General features: G+C 30.7%; 1 long non-coding RNA gene across 1 annotated transcript; it reads right to left on the bottom strand.

The window, feature by feature from the left end:
- Nucleotides 1-3,182: 3,182 nt before the first annotated feature.
- On the bottom strand, nucleotides 3,183-10,556 carry LOC127720020 (uncharacterized). Its single transcript, XR_007990582.1, has 5 exons — nucleotides 10,471-10,556; nucleotides 8,665-8,761; nucleotides 6,347-6,655; nucleotides 5,556-6,031; nucleotides 3,183-3,474 (listed from the first exon to the last, which is right to left on the bottom strand). It is a non-coding gene; the product is annotated as an uncharacterized LOC127720020 (long non-coding RNA).
- Nucleotides 10,557-15,202: the final 4,646 nt, after the last annotated feature.

Here is a 15,202-nt window from a genome sequence, read left to right as displayed (position 1 = left end):
CACTCCAAAAGTAATTAATTCCACTATTTTCGAAGGCCTTATTTGAACAATTTATTATCAGGTTTTTGATTGTACCAAGTGTACTAGTAAGAAGAATAGACAATTTAGTAGTGGAACAGTGGCTTGAAGACGAAATGAATCTATATTTGTAAGGTGTTTTGTGTAGCTTCGGAAGCCAAACATAGTTGGGACTTTCATTGTATTTGGTTCTGCTTGTAAAGCGGTAGCTAAAAGTTTATGTTTGTTACAGATGTCGTTTTCTGAAAATGGAGTCAGTTGGAATGTTGGTGAATTGGTGATTTCTTTTTTCAGAACCTCAATGTAAAATTTACGTCAAACAATAATAATATTATTAGCAGCTTTATCGGCCGGGACAAAAACAAATTCCTTGGCTAGTTCTTTTAGTTTATGTTTGATACGAGAAATACGTTTATTGTGGTTATTGTTAAGAGTAAAATGTTCTTTAAAATGTTGAATACGTATATCAACTATGTTCATTACTGATTTAAAAAAAGAGTCCAAAGATTTTTTGTCAGCTTTTTCCCGTTTTATCCATTTCAAACAGTAAGTATGGAGTGAGTCGTGGATGATATTACGACACTCATTTCAATTAATAATTGACGGGGGACGATATTTAGGTCCTTTACTGAGGAAAGCCCATTTTTCATCGTGAAATTGTCAAATTGCAAATACACATCTGAAGGAATAAGTTACCCTTACCACCATCTAATTTATACGTCCAGACTCATGTAGGACGTCATAATTTATTTATCACTGAAGAGTTTTTATTATAAAAATAAAAAGATTTGGTATGATAGCCAATGAGATAACTCTCCACCAACGACCAAATGATGTAGAAGTTAACAATTATAGGTAACCGTACGGCCTTCAACAATAAGCAAAACCCCACGCATAGTAATCTATAAAGGTCTCGAAATTACAAATGTTAAACAATTCAAACGAGAAAACTGAAGGCCTGATTTAGGTTGAAAACAACAAACGAAAAACAAATATCATGAATATGATATACAGCAACAAGCGACACCCACTGAATCAAAGGCTACTAATTTGGGTCAGGCACATACAGAATGTTGCGGAGTTGACCATGTTTGCTGGTTCTTCCCCAACCTGGGATAGTGGTGTAACAGCACGACATAAGCTTACTTTCTGTTACTGAAAACATTATTTTATTCATCATCATTTGGTTTGGTGTGTGTCCTTTATTCCGCAATTTTAGAGCTAGGAACTTTCCTGTGTTGGTTTTGTTGTATAAGCTTTAGAGCAAGTATTGTTAAATTTCTAATCGGTACAAATAAGGAAGACAGTTGAGATCTAAAGAAAACAAGTTTAATACCGCTTAATTTTGCTGTTTCTGACTCAGTTGAGGAACGTCTTGCGTAGTTGTCATATGTCATATGTTAATGTTTCATTGGTTGTTTTTTTAAGAAAATGTTTTTATTTCTTAACACTTTAAACGAGTCAAAATACGTTACTTTGTAAATGCAAACAAGACAAAATGAATTTCTTTTTTGTTTCACTCAAAACCAGGCAAATCGTCTAACTACTACTTGATTTATCTGACAAAAAAATCAAGAACGAAGCAAAAGTGTCGTGTGCACAAAAATGATGTATAAAGTTAAATCACTCTGTCCTAGTAGATGTCTCTACTGTGTGACTGCTTATTTCAAAGTTTACCATATATCTTGTACCCAAGTGATCAACTACCTGCTTGATTAAATTATACATTTTAAATTAGGATTTCTGTTAAATAATAAGGTAATGTAAAGGTTACAAATCAAACAAGCACAATTTTTTTAGTTTTTTATGTTGTGTGTTGTGTACTGTTGTTTATCTGTATTCTGTTGGAATTTTTATTTTTTTCCAAGCCGTTGTCAGTTTAATTTCAAATTATGATTGAATGTCCCTTTGGTATCATACCCTTCCCTTTTTTAAATCGATTTTCTGAGTTAAGTTTAATTCAAAGTGTATATATATCTGGCTGCTCAAACTTTTGGTATGGTTTGTTCTGATAAATTGTATTACGGGACTTGTCTACCTATAAATGTATTGACTCTTTTAATCGAAAATGTTGTAGTTTTGAATAAAATAATGTTTTAAAACGATTTTTATTGTGTTACTATATCGAATTGCCTTAACCATATGTGGATAAATGACGAACATGTAAAATGTTAAGTGTCATAACAAGAACTATATTAATTTACAAATGATCTGCTCATGTGTATTAAAGTCAGGGTTTAATGACACTGTTGATTGATTAAATACAAGCTGTCAACTTTAATTTTTTTTATCACTGTTTATTGGTATATTTGGTTGTTTTCACTACAAGATAAACAGATATCAGGAAATATTTTGAGCAATGATAAGCGTGCAGCGAATACATTTCCAGATAGCGCATTCTACTTTAAGGAGCCTTACAACATTAATAGGATGGTATGCCCGAAACATATTATTATAATCTTAAAATCTAGATATTATACATTAAGCAACTCGACGGGTGCCACATGTGGAGCAGGATCTGCTTACCCTTCCGGAGCACCTGAGATCACCCCCAGTTTTTGGTGGGGTTCGTGTTGCTTAGTCTTTAGTTTTCTATGTTGTGTCATCTGTAATATTATTTGTCTGTTTGTCTTTTTATTTTTGGCCATGATGTTGTCTGTTTGTTTTCGATCTATGAGTTTGACTGTCCCTCTGGTATCTTTCGTCCCTCTTTTATAGTTGAAAAATAATGGTACTTGATTTTATTACTCATCGTCGTCAATGTGTTTGCTGCGAGTTGTTTATGATTTTTTATCCAGAAGATAGAGGTCCCCAACTAACTGTAAGACACTTAACTAAATATAGTTTCGTCATTGCATAATTTAAAAAAAAAAACCTTAATCCATCGATTCCTTTTGGTATTCAATAATACCAAACGGCATTACCTCAGATATTTAGATATAAGAATTCAATCAGTGGAACGCAAAATACTATATTTACACGAACAAGAGCTACGTGTTTATTCTATCAAAACAAAAGGCAGTACATGCATGATTTAAAAGATCTGATAGAGATTTTCTAATACCGGTTTTATTTCTATTTTATCTTTACAACAATACAAAGAATCTAGAAATTCCTCCTTTAAAAAAATACATCATTCTTAACAATTCAAATAAACTAATAAATATTTAAAACAAATTTCTTGGAAAAAATTTAACTTACTTACATAAATAATAAAACGTATAAATAAGTCAAATATTGAATCAAGGTAAGTGTGAAGATAAATAGCGAACAAAAATAGTAAACACACAACACAACAACAAATTAATAATAAAACGAAGCTTTTTCCCCTTTATAATGCTCGGTTTTTTCCACACATTTTATACATTTCTATTTTTATTCCTTAAAGTGAGATGATCGTTAAGTTATCAATTATCCGTTACAGTCAACTATTACCGTTCTGTTTATATTTATCACCTGAAAAATAAATCAGAAAGGAAATTAGATAGTCTATGATTTATGGTAATGTCTGAACTATCAAAATACATTTGTTGAAGAAGACAGTCAACATCACACAATAAAATCAAAGGCATAACGACCAACACTAGAATGAAAAACTAGACATTGCGCGAAATGAACTCAACAAAAATGCAAATTTTCAATAATTGTTTAATAACTTTTGAAACAAAGGTCAATTCACCCAACACATTTCTGAAATAACCTTTCAAAAAGTCAAATGAGATGTGTTTTGGTCAATGCTGGCCAATGGATAAATTCTTTTTAGAAAAAAGATTAGTATTACATAAACCTCCTAATATTTCATCAACTTCTGAAACCAATGAAGGCCTAACATGTCGTTCCCCGTGGATATCCGAATTCTAGTTCAAGAGTAACGAATTAAACTACAGGGAAATAAATATTTTTACAAATATGTTTTGATGACTCGTTTGGTGATTTGATGTAAAACTTCGAATTATTAAAACGAAGAAATATGTTGAGTAGGATCCTTTCATTATCTTAAAATTTCACAAGTCAAGGTCAATATTAAATTAATCTAAGATAAACGTTGGTTTACATTTTCAATATACACGACATTTTCCACGAATAACATAAACGAGGTAAATTAAGATGTTGTTTGGTCAATAATGTGCTAAGGATTAAATTCCATTTTTAAAAATGATTAATGGAATGAGTTTTATGTACTAAATTTTGTAGATAATTAAATTTTCCAATAGAATAAATGGATTGAAAATTTTCATGTTTAACCCACCGATTTAAACAGGCGGATCATTAAAATTTTTTTAAATAGCCAAACATAAAATATTTGATAGCATTAAAACAAAATAAGACAAAGCACAATAATTTGTTATGGATTAAATTCCATTTCTCAAAATAAACAATGGATTCTGTTATGATTTTTACCTACTTAATTTTGTAGATCATTAAAATTTCAAATGAACAATCATTGATTGAAAATTTGCAATTGTAACCAACCGATTTAAAAAGTAAAAAAACCACCAAAAAAACAAAGAAAATTCGAAATGGAAAGTCCCTTAACAAATGCCAAAATCAAAAGCTCTAACACATCAAACGAATGGAAATCAACTGAAGTACAAAATGTATTCCTGACTTGGTTCATGTATTTTCTTATGTAAAAAATAGCGGTTTAAACCTGGTATAATAGCTAGGTAAAGCTCTCACTTGTATGACAGTTGCATAAAATTCCATTATATTGACAACAAATTGTGAACAAAACAATCATTTAGAATCATTAACATGTGTTTAAACAGGCAACATACAAAAATGTGATAGCATTCAATTAAAATTGGGTAAAAAAGAATCAATATCTTCTAAGGTGAGTTCAGCCCGAAGAAATTTTAAAAAAAACTTAGTTTAAACCCGATTTCATAGTTTTATGAACTTAAAACTTGCAAAAAAGTATGCAATTGTGACAACATTTAATTCAAATTTACTTGTCTGATAATATAAGTAAAAATTTGTGATTTTAGATTCCACTCAAAAGTTTGAAATCGGGTTGAATGCACAAATTCAAATCTCAATAATATAAAGTGTTACATTTTGGTAGAATTTGAAATGTCCTGCATGAATATACTGCGTTCAAAATACAGTTAAAAGTTCATTATCGGATTACAAGTCTGAGCTTTTTCTATTCGCCACTCTTTCCAACAGTAAAAGTTAAGATATTCTACATGCAGTAATTGATTTATAGATGTTCTTTTGAGTTAGATATCACATTACTGTATAGACGACCATATGTCAATGACTTAATCTGAAATCGTTCTAGTGTGAAGGGAGAATAAGGGGCAGTAAGAGTACTACATATCATGATCTTGGATAAAAAAAAACTTTATAATTATAAACGCTGTGTAAAACATATATCCTGAAAACATGTAGATATCGGAACGACTATGCACTAGATTTTAAACTACTATGAAAAAGTATTAATCAAAAGAAGACCGTATTTTCACTCTTCCTAGTATTTACTATAACATCATAACAATGTAAAATTCATTACCAAGGCTTCAGCAGACTCTTACCATCATTTTCAATTTAATCCGTATACTGAACACAGATCTTTCTTGCAAAATCAAAGCCAGTTTTCTCATATGGTTTTACTTCATCTTTAAATTTGAAGCACCTTGCTCCATCAAAATGAACAGCACCACAGTCGTCTGACTTGATACAATTATTCTCACATTCTTTGAGAGAGGATACTTCTTCCCAAACTGTTTCAATTTCATCGTCACGTCCTTTTGCATTTTTCGTGGTGTTCATGTAGCATAAAACGCAACGTTTCACATAGAACTGGCTTTCATTGATATCGTCTTCAATATGTTGTTGTAAATTGTAAACAAAACACACGCTATTTTTTGTCAAATATCGGAAGGCCCTGCAATCTTTTGGTCGTTGCATAGCCCTTCGCATTTTTCTATATTATTTACTCTATCAACTTTTATGACATTTTCATCTAAGCCTTTCATTCCATCGATTCTATGAGTATTACATTTTAGGTCTGTAAATAGAAAAAAAAATGTAATATATATTTTACTTATTAAAGCTTTCCTGTAATATATTTAATAATTTCGAGTACATAAATGTGCAAATAAATGAATTACTATTTAAATAATGTTTAATGTACAGCAATTGTATGAAACGAAAACGGTTTTCAGCAAACCTCAAAAAGATGAGTCAACCAAATTTTTGATCAAGTGAATTTCGAATCGCAGCGTCTGACGATTTTGCTTTCTATATGTAAATATGCCTTTTCCTTGATATAGCTTATCCAAACACTTTGATCACTATGTTTGCGTTGTGTAATAAGAAATACCTTCTTCTTTACTCCCGCATATAGCTGCACACAATGGTGAAACAGTAGAGGCCAATACCATTTTACCCGTTGCCCCAACACCGGTAACGCCAACCGATTGTAAAAAGGCAAACCAGCTTCCGGCCTTCACAACTCCTATCATAGACATAATTTTAGCAGCAAGAGATCCAGGAACAACACCTGCGGCGCCAAATCCTGATGCTGATATTGCCAATGGGGTTGCAACAACTGCACCTGTACCAACTGCTGCCAAACACGTGGTGTAACATGTGACATCTTCCTTTTTCCAATTCCATGGCCAATCTAAACCTGGTAAATTATTCGTAAATAAAGTATTCATATCCTTGGAAGAATATATTCAGTGAAGTTGTCATTAAATTTTCAAACTCAAATAGTATTTACTGTTACATTATAGAATTTACATTTTTTGCAACTGTAAAGGCCAATACTTCGACTGACATAAACAAAATTAAGGTCTACATATTTCTTTTTATGATTTATGATTTTATGTTACAGAACATTATGGTTTTTTTTTCTTTCTGTTCCACAGTACAACCAGGAATCAAATTTAAGACCCTTGTGCAGTATAACGCAACTTCACTGCCTACAAAAAGGCAAAAGGTTCGCTCTCTCTTGTATTTTTCTTGAAATTATATACGCATTCAAGACAAAAATATTGTCATGTCATTTACAAATGTTGCTCAATGTTGTAGGCTGTACAGTGGCATATAGCTGTTTACATGCACGTCATTTGAACTCAACTTGATAGTTGTCCGATTGAAAAGTAAACCTATCTCTTTATTTTGATACAAATTCTACTAGTAAACTAATTTTGAACCGAAACGACCTTTTTGATTTGAACTGCTCTTAAAAAAAACTGAACAATAAATTATTATTTCATTTTAGGTCTTTTAGACAATTTTCAGACTTATCAACCGCGGAAAATTCAGCACTGTGAAGACATTTCGCTTGCAATAAAATTCTTTGATATGACTGGCGAATTTATTTTTCGGAACTTTTCAGATGATGTTAAGATCAAAATGACCGTTTTAGACTAAAATTCATTTAAAAGTGTCGGCGCCATCGATAAGTCCATGCTCGTGTACGTGTTCATAAGTAAATCTCCGTATTTTACAACGTTATAGCATTAATGGAACCATTTCACTGCACCAGATGCGCAATTCGACAATAATTGTCTCAATAGGGATGCTCGACGCCAATATATTTGAAAATCCAAAACTTCTAAAAAAAAATTAGGAGCAAATGCTAGTTAATCTAAAGGACAACGAGTATATCCAAAACCGGGTTATACTACATAAGCTTCCATCTTGCAATTAATATAGATCCACTTTACTATTAAAAGGGTTAATATTTGCAATTGATCATGAAACCCATATGTAGGATCAATTGTACACGCGTTTTCATGACTATATCCGCCTTCAGAATCTTTAGACTCGCTTCAGCGACTATGTCGAATCGACACAAAAAAGGTATTTTCCATTATAAAATGTGGAACTCGTCAAACTAACCGATATGACCTTTGAGATCACTCTTATAATTAACGTAAATCAAATTATTTTCAGTTCGTTTCAAAAGTTATTAAACATGTCGTTTGTGCTGATTTATTTGTAATGTTTCTTTCTTAACTAATCATAAATCTAAAGGAGGCTAAAGCGTTCAGTTTAAAACAAAATTGTTTCACGTATTAGTGCGTCGTCCCAAGTAAGTAACTTACCCGGTGGCATTCATAATTAAGATAATAATGTCTTCCTCTTAATGAATTAAGTGTTGAAGGAAGAACTGATGTAGTCATTGTTTGATTAGTTCATTTTTTTTCAATCTATGTAAAATATCCCCAGTGCAAATAGTGACCAAATAGTCATCATAAAGAAAAAAATTTAATTTTCGAACACTTCAGGAGCCACCTATTTCTATTTCTGCATAGCATGTATTAAACATAAATTTTTAAATTCTTCTAATTCATTTACGTGATTAATTTGTCGTGGGCATTAACCGCTCATTAGAAAAAGGAAAAAATTGGAAATGCCATTGGACATTTCTTATCACACAAAATTCTATTTATTGATGATTTGGAATAATATCCAGATTAATTTTATAACGAGTATGTCAGTTTTAGTTATATCTATACTTACAGAAATGTTTTTTTTTTATGAGTTATATAAAGTAGAAATAATTCTAGATGTTCACAAATTTAAACAGTATATGACATAGACTTATTTTCTTTTAAACATACAATACCGTTATTGCACCGACACCAATAGATAAACATCTTAACACCGTCTATCAGTCTACCTTACCATACACTCCACGGTTGAATGACACAACATTAAATGCTAATATACACAATGCTTTGCCTAGTAACATCTTAAGCCCTAGCTGTAGATGGTTCAAAATCTGTTAAAGAAAATGAACATTCAGAATTTCCAATGTTGTGGCCAAGACAATATTTAATTTAAATGTTAAAAACTAATTGTTTAAATCATTGATTACATAAATTATATATGAACCATGTTTGTGCATTAAGAAATAATCTCTTGTCAATAGCCGTACAAAGTACAATAAAGCAAGGACGAATATTAAAGTATAGGTCCTAACAAAACCATGTATTTAACTATTATAAAGATTTAAAATATGTCCATACAAATTTTAAAGCGGACACAAGGGAAAATAACTTGATACCAGGAAAAGGATATAATCCGGGAGTTCTAATAAATCATCATTGGCATCCAACACTTACTAACTACTTACATCATTTTGGAAATATATTTTTTCGTCAGTCGCGCTCACAGCCAGTTTTAAAAAATGAGAATTAACACACACATAAAAACGACGAATATTGAAAACCAACAGCATTTCTTTACACTTTTTTATATTTCAAATCTCAAGGATGTTCGCTACTCTTTTTTTTTTACTTTTTGTCATATATTCCGAATTTGCTTGGTTTTTTTTTCTTGTAATTTTTAAAAATCCTTGATATTTTTTCATTATTTTTTAAAGAAAAAAGGTGCCATTGTTAAATGTATGAAAAATCTAGAGTGAATCATTTTTCACAAAACTTTCAATTGATTATATATTTAATCACGAACATGGACCTGTCATTTCATTCTAATTTTTGAGTTCTGTGATCATATTATTATAATTTTAATCAGTCTTTTAAACAGCTTGTTTTTTTTTAAAACAGAGGACCGAACATCCTTAAAAAAATCTATGTGTACTTTTTCTAAATGAAGAAGAGTATTTTTATATATACAGCAAAATAAGACAACAAAAGATGTATTACAAATCAGCTGAACCCTCATCTATTTGCTGCGCACTATATTTGTGACAGGCTAAGCATGAATATAGGCATAAACAAATTAACCAATATGTTATCCATGACTTTCTTCAAATTTTAAATTAAAACGAGGAAGATTTATGAAGATATTTTAGTCAAGAAATCTACAGGAAGCAGAGAAATTCTCGTTGTGAGCTATTCTTGTAATTGTTACTTATTTTGTTATAACTGCATGACAAGTATTCCGTCAATATCGAGAATCGAGATTAATGAAAATGTATACATTATACGATGGCAACAACTTCGAACTCGGAAAGATTTTTTTTACCGATACAGTAAAGTCAAGGAATCCTTTTTGTCCTTTAGGTTCGTACATACTCTTAAATGAACGATCTTATGAAACCTAATGAAATTATCTCCCAGCATTGTATCCGTAGTGTCTCCAATTACTCATGACCTTATACTCGAAGTAATCGATTTCTATTACAAATTGTCTCCACAAATAATATTGTATTTAAACGTTTTATACATTAGTAATGCTTTTATGTTAAATATGTATGTGTACATTGAATTCAGAAAAATTGTGTATTTTAAATACTCTATTCAGACTCTCGAGTAGTTAACATATTTAAATGGGATGCTTCGTATATTTTCTAATCCGATTTCCAGTTTTAGTGAAACGGCTTCCATTGCACTTGAATGAATTTGTCGATAAATAGTATTAAGCAAAACACCAGTTCGGTATTGTTATTGCACCTAGTAGTTTGTATGTAAGTAAATATGTAACAGTATGCATAAAATAGAAATAATAATCATGTGCCGATATTACCTTTTCAATTAAATGTCGACGTTTTACAGTGTTGTCAAGCGGGCAATGACAATAAATATAGTATGAGTCGGAAGTTTAAATTTGTGATATGCGCATATGATGGTTTAAATATATTTCATTGGAAAACCCCTTTCACAGAAATAACATTAAATTAGTGTTGTTTGAAAGTTAAAGGTTGCACTTTTGTAATAAGAATCATGTAATTTAAAAGCGACTTTTCCATGATAAAGTAAAACTATAATAAAATGTTTGCATCAACATTTTTTTTGCAAATCAAAAATACAGAGCAACATAGCATGTTTCGACATATACATGCCTTCATCTTTAATCAAATTACCTAAACTAATTTCACCAACCTTTTTATATTTGATGATATTTAAGATTTCAATTAAACCACTGTCCAACTGTGTTTAAACAAAATAGAATATACTATTTCAATTTCAACCTAATGAATGTTTTCTTAGGACTGACGGCGTAAAAACGTCTGTCAAACAATTTCTACAAATATGATTGAATATATTCTTCCCATCACTAAATAAAGGCAACAGTAGTATACCGCTGTTCGAAAGTCATAAATCGAGTGAGAGGAAACAAATGCGGGTTACAAACTAAAACCGAGGGAAACATCAACTACAAGGGGAAACTAATGGAACAACAGTAACACTGAAGTGCAACAAAAACAAACGCAAAAGCAACACACATAGAAACAAACCAATAACAGTATATAATACCAGGCCCCGGCGCAATAAAACTATTTGAGTAATATTTTTTTTTGCTCAGCATGAGAATTTTCTCATTTTTTTTATTCTCAGCACAATACACCGCCATAAAAAAATTCTCAGATATTTTTTTACTCAAAGTTAAGAATAATCTGAAATATTTGAGTATAGTCAAAACCATACTTAAGTATAAAAAAAATTCTTACATGTTGCTATTGACGGTATTTTGATATAAAAAATTACAACTGTTAAAAGGGTTTTTGTTAAAATTTTGTTAAAATTTGCATGGAAGAACGTCACTTATCTGCACAAATAAAATTGTATCCGAAAAAACATACACATCTTTACTCAGTCCAACATTTTTTGTTTGGTTAACGTTGTTTTTTTAATATATTTTTTTAGGATAAATACTCAATATCAATTTTGTCAAAAACTGTAAAAATTGAGGTTTCAGGCTTTTTCCAGGGTTCATAATTTGTTGATTTATTTAAAATAATCAATCATTCTGTTGTTAGAACAATAAAAAAGTACATACGGTGCTGTGATACGATGAATTTTAGAAAAGATTGAAAGACTTTTTAAATCTAGTGTGAAATAGCTTCACTGCTCCTTTGTTGTTGTATGAAATCACCCACATTTTAGTGGGCATCGGATATTTGAGCGAAAATAATGATGTGATGGGATGCCAGAATCTCAAAATAATTGGAAGCCAACATCCAAATGCTGAGGTTTTCAATATAGAATTAAAAGAATTACATCAGCATCTGTCAAAGGTGAAAATGCCATTTTAATATTTTTCTTCATTTTCTGTAGACACTTTTCTAAAATATGCTATAAACAGAATTGATAGTGTTTTAAAAAAAACAATCTAACAAATACAAAAGTTATTTAATATAATCATGAGAGCATCCAATATCTTTTATAACCAATAAAATCCATATGCAGCATCTGCTATTCATAGAAATAAATGAATAAGTATGAGTTTTGTAAAATGAGTATAAATATATTGATACTATAAAAAAATGCAATATAGTAGAAATATTCCAAATATGGCCGTAACATCTTCTTTGAACATTGAACAATTTAGTAGCATACAACATATTTTGACCTTTATTGTCTTATAATTCTGTGATAGCATATGAGAATTAAAAATTTGTTGGTTGTAGCATATTAATCTTATCGAATTTTAAAAGAGATCACAAAAAAGCGACCAATTAAACAGCTTCTCATTGTAGATACTTCTACTCTACATGCTCTAGTAGTATTATGCATTATATATCCCGCTTGAATATCAGATCTTTATTTGAAATTACCCAAGATTTACGAGGTGATTTACAGAATAGAAAATAACACCCCCCCCCCCCCCCCACGGCCCCCAACAAAATTAAAGAACAAAATGTGCAAAAAAAATTAAAGAAAAAAGACTGAATAATTGGGTGCTAAAATGTATATTTTTTTATATAAAAATTAAGAATAAGGTAAAACGAATGAAATATTGAACTGGTCGTAATAGGAATTAGTCAATTGATGTACGTAAGTGATGCAATTTCTGTACATTCGTAAGCATCAGTATTTTGCTCCAAAATCACGATCTTGCATGAAGAGTTTACAAATCTTGACGTATCATTTCGTCCCCTATTGCAGTCAAAGTCAACCTTGCATCCTTCTCATGTATTGTGTCAGAAATGATTACACATTACAACACTGATAAAACAGTTCGTGACAGAGGTCAGACCAAAATGACCATTGACAACAAATAGCTCTGCAATAGTGGAAAACAAATTGCCAGCATGCTTACTACGTCTTCGGTTTCAGATTTGTAAGATCCATTATTCATTGCAATTTAAAACCTCAATTGTTTGGTCAGGTCTATTTGACTGATACTCGAGGACGGATAAATAGGCAATATTTTTTATTTTGTTGGACAGTTGGTCTATCAAGGATAAAATCTAGTTCAGGAGGTCGATTTTTTTTCTATTAGTTTTCAGGTCTCTCTTCAAATAATACTTTTTACAAATTACTACAGCTACCTTAATTAGATTGCAGTACTGGTACCTCATATCTACAAACCAAATACATGTAATGTCACCCTATCTACTGATCATTATCTCAGATATCCAAATTACTACAAAGAAAGTATAATAATTTCCCCCTTTTTGGTTTTAAACAGATATTAGTCAAAATTGTCATTTGTGCAGTACAGTGACAGATTTGGGGAGGGGAAAGAGGGGATGGGTTGTATTACTGGGTAGTGTCGTCATACATATGTCTTTGATACAGAAAAAAATCTATCATGTCAAAACATGATACAGAAGGAAATTTCCATATGCACATTTAATCAAGAATCATTTACAGAATAAACCTTTCTTACTGGATAGAGATAAATGGCCAATAGAATTACAGAATATGAACAAAATTGAACACGCTCCCCCCACTCCCCCTTTCCCCTTATCAAGACCCTCATATATCATTGTGACGGATAATTTTGTTTGTTCTATTTAACTGTTTTTATGTTCGAAAACAATATTTGTACAAGGTGTTGTCAATAAATGTAATGGACAATACCGTATATGCCATGCCTTCTCACACGACGTCGTACTTTCATTTTCTCTTCCTGTGCAATGTATTGAACTCATTATGAGGATCAATTGTTATGACTACTTGCATAATTGTTAAATCGTATTCAATTCTGTATCAAATTTATATTAATTTTAAAAGTTACATATCTTGAATATTAAAAACAGATTAAAACCATTTACTGGCATTCATATTGATATAAAAATATCCGGTATGTAGTTTTTTTTTTGTTATGTTTTGTTTTTTTTGTTTTTTTGTTTTTTTTTTTGGTTTATTATGATCTGAGAAAAAAACAATTGGCTTAAAATTGTCACATTGTGTCTTCTTATGTCGTCTGAATACATAATGTATGTCATTGATCCGTAATATCTTTATTTGGCATACCATACTCGATAGAAGTGCGGACGTGAAAGAAAGCACTCTTCACGTAAACGTCAACAAAGGTTACATTCCAAGGACATTACATTTCGAAGATTTCGCCATTTATAAAACATAATCATTAATACGTGTATCTTAAGACAGAAGTTGTATGAGAAATATAAAAAGTAATATATATTTATAACAAGCTCTAGGTTAATAACTCAAATATTTCAAGATCTTTCTCTTATAATTTCAAACAATTGTCCACAAATTATTTGTGACTTTATATTCTGTGACTTTTTGTCAGGACTGTGACTTTCTGTCCATTTACCGATGCTTACAAAATGCTACTTATCATGTTATCTATCATAGATTCTGTTTATGTTTTACAGTGTTGCTAAAGAGATGAAACCTGCGTTTTTGCAAAGTTAGGTACACTTTTTAGTTTTCAAACATCTATTTTACCGCTTACATGACTGAGAAAAAAATTCTCAGCTGAGAAAAAAAAATTCTCAGCTATGAATATTCTCAAAGTTGAGAATATTTTTTTATGGCAGAGAAAAAAGTTCTTATTCTTAGCTGAGTAATATAATTCATTCTGAGAATATTTTTTTACTCAGAAAATATAGTTTTATGGCGACGAGGCCAGTTGCTAGCATTTTGAATTATACAAGATCAAAGTACCATAGATGCTTGGAGGCAGTATATCTGGTTTACTTATTCATAAATCAAACTTGTTACATTAACCATTTGCAAATCAGTTGTAGCTGTTAAAATTTATATAACCAACTCAATGCAGGTTTTTAACGCAATTTACACGTAACTTTGTTAAAGTATCCCTTAATTCTGTAGAAAACCATCTTATTCCAGCAGAATTCGTTATCTAAATGAAGCGCAAAAAACAGTTTGACACGCTTCTATAAATAGTTGTCTAATTATCAGATTTCCATATAATTGTATTGTTTATTTCATTTGTCTTTTGTTACGTTTGGATAACTTATTTGAATTTTTTTTTCTTAAAGATGCAATAAAAAAATGTTGTTTCAAGTATGACATTTGTGACGTGCCAGTTTGGT

This window comes from Mytilus californianus, unplaced genomic scaffold, assembly GCF_021869535.1.
Source record: "Mytilus californianus isolate M0D057914Y unplaced genomic scaffold, xbMytCali1.0.p SCAF_11, whole genome shotgun sequence".
Classification (NCBI taxonomy): domain Eukaryota; kingdom Metazoa; phylum Mollusca; class Bivalvia; order Mytilida; family Mytilidae; genus Mytilus; species Mytilus californianus.
Note: the sequence above shows the minus strand (reverse complement) of the source record. Positions and strands in the feature narration are given on the sequence as shown.